Source organism: Sciurus vulgaris, assembly GCF_902686455.1.
Source record: "Sciurus vulgaris genome assembly, chromosome: 9".
Taxonomy (NCBI): domain Eukaryota; kingdom Metazoa; phylum Chordata; class Mammalia; order Rodentia; family Sciuridae; genus Sciurus; species Sciurus vulgaris.
In genome coordinates, this window is record NC_136469.1 from 90408678 (window position 1) to 90411777 (window position 3100).

The following is a 3100-nucleotide window of genomic DNA, read 5'->3' on the forward strand; positions in this document are numbered from 1 at the left end:
ATCACCAACAGATTAGACCACTTGGAAGAAAGAACCTCAGGCAACAAAGACAAAATATGTAATCATGAAAATAAAGACAACTACACAGAAAAGATGGTAAGAAACTATGAACAGAACATCCAAAAATTATGGGATAACATGAAAGACCAAATTTAAGATTTATTATGATAGAGGAAGTCATGAGACATGAACCAAAGGAATGCACAATATTCTCAATGAAATAATGTCAGAAAATTTTCCAAACCTCAAAGATGTAATGGAAAATCAAATACAAGAGTCCTACCGGATCCACAATGTACAAAATTACAACAGACCCACACTAATCCACATTATAATGAAAATGCCTAGCATAAAGTAAATGAATATAATTTTAAAACCTGCAAGACAAAATTATCAGATTACATATGGGGGAAAACAGTTCAGATCTCAGCGAATTTCTCCACCCAGACCGTCAAAGCTGGAAGGTACCTGAACAACATATCAAGCTCTAGACAAAACTGGATCCCAAGCAAGTATCATTTATCCAGAGAAATTAAGTTTCAGATTTGAAAAAGAAATAAAAACTTTCCACGATAAACAAAAGTTAAAAGAACTCACAACTTGAAAGCATGCACTACAGACTACTTAGCAAAATATTCCATGATAAGGAAATGAAAAACAAGTGAAAACCAGCAAAAAGAAGAACTACACCAAAGGCAAACACAATCAAAGGAGAAATTAAGTCAAAATAACAAGCAGAGACAAAACAAAGTGAATGAAAACACAACTCATATTTTTATATAACAATGAATGATAATGGATTAATTGATGTTTTCTCCAAGAATGAAAAAAGCAGTAGGAATAAATGCTGAGGAATAAGTGTGCTTTGGAAAGCTGATGATCCACATGTAAAAAAATAAATAAATAAATAAAATGGCCCAAACAGATGTCCCATGTGTAAATAGTAATTAACATGATTCAGAAATTTACAAGGGAGGGCTTGTAGTATATAAGATATTTAGAAAAAAATTTATGAATATTTATGATGTTGAATATGGTAGTAGTTTCTTATGTGTGGTACAAACGAACAAATTAACTAGAATGGTAAAATTGGATTTCATCAAACTTAAAAATGGTCTACATGAAAAGACATTATCAAAGAAATGAATAGAAAATGAATAATATTTGCAAATAAAAATAGTGATATACTATAGGCAATGATGTGAGACTTTAAAATACACATGCAATGCTGGTAAGAATGGAAATTGGTTCAGTTATTAAAGTTTGGAATCATCCATGTCCTTAAAGAATAAACAAAGAGATTTCATAAGACCCTGAAATTTTTCTTTAACCTATATACCCAATAGAAATGAAAACATGTGCAATAAAACTAGTACATAAATATTAATAAATATGATCATTCATAATAGAAATAGATTAGGAAAAATCTAGTGTGCAAAAACTTGGGAAAAAACAAACCAATGTGATCTATTTATTAATTGTCATTTGACTTTGGTAGGGAACTCACAAACATTAACAATGAGCACATGAGATTAAGATAATAATTCTATGAATTGGGATCAGTGGGCTGACTCCCACATGCTTTATTTTTTATAAAAATAAAATTAACTGCAACCCTGCCTGGTGTAAATCAATAGGATATGTTACATTCGTTAGCAAACATGCTATTATCTGTCAGAGAAACACAGGCCCAAAGTGCCACTAAGAATACTAGATACCCTGTGGGAGGGAGAAGTGGACTTTTATGACCCTTAAAAAACATGTTTCTAAAACTTAGGTAGATAAGGATAATTACCTATAATCTTAAAATCTGTTTAGGAAGAGGTTGCAATTAGAACAGGTCAGCATTGTTCAAAGTGACCTACAATTCCAGGTAACCCTGGAAGTTACCATGCTCAATGGGAACTTTAAAGTCTAAAGTCAGCTGCTGGGATATGACTCAGTAGCAGAGTGATTTCCTTGCATGTTGGAGGCACTGGGTTTGATTCTCAGCTCTACATGTAAATAAAATGAAAAATAAAGGCACATCAACAATTAAATTTTTTTAAATAAAAAATAAAGTATGAAGACATCGTTTTCTCTTTCAAAAGTCAAAGGTGAACCTGGAAATTTCCTTGGATGAGCCAAAATCTGGAGGACAGGAAGGGCATGCCGTCTTCCTGAGAGGTCCACTCACTTCTTTGAGTGTGTCCCCTTTTCCCTTTTCCTGTGCCTTCAATAAAATTAGGCCTGCTACTCTGAGAAACATGTCTCAAGTCTTATGTATGTCCACAAAAATCAGGATGAGAAGGGACTTCCATTGTCATCACAGCTCAGTGGCATAGCTCATGCCCTGTCACAGCATTAAAAGGAATGAATCCCTGACACATGTTGTCACCAATGAAACTTTAAGACCTAATGGTGAGTGTTGACATCAATTACCAAAACCTATACGATTATTTGAAATTGTTGATATCAACTGTATGATATATAACAATTATTTAAATTGTCCACAGAATAAGCCTTTCTATAAAGAGAGGAATTCGATTAGAGGTTACTAAGAAATGAGGGACATGGAATGGTTAGAGCTAAATAAAGGGTATGGATTGCAAAAATGCCTCCACATGGAATTTTACCTGAGGTTTACAATTCTGAGATTCTACTCTGATATTGAACAATAGAAATGTGTACTTAAAAATAGTAATTTTTATCCTATGTGAATTATATGCAAACAAAGATTTTATAGGAAAAAAATGTATTGAACCAAGATACCTAAGAAACGTTGATTCAACTATACATTTACCTTAGTTACAGTCAATGAATTAGTAGACACAAGTCTCATCACTCATCACCATTCCTCATAATATTCTATAACACTTACCATTATGTAGGTGTATTGGACCTGCAGGATCATCAATTATTAACAGCAGAAAAGCATCTATAATTATGAAAGAGTAATTACACATACACAAACATGAAGTCAACAAACCATTGATTTTTTTTACCTAGAATTCAGATGTTCTAAATGTTGACATGTATTTACTTTGATTTGTGCATTACAATTTAACTCAGTAATTATTTCTTTTTGAATATCAGCAAGAACAGAGGAAATATGAGGAAA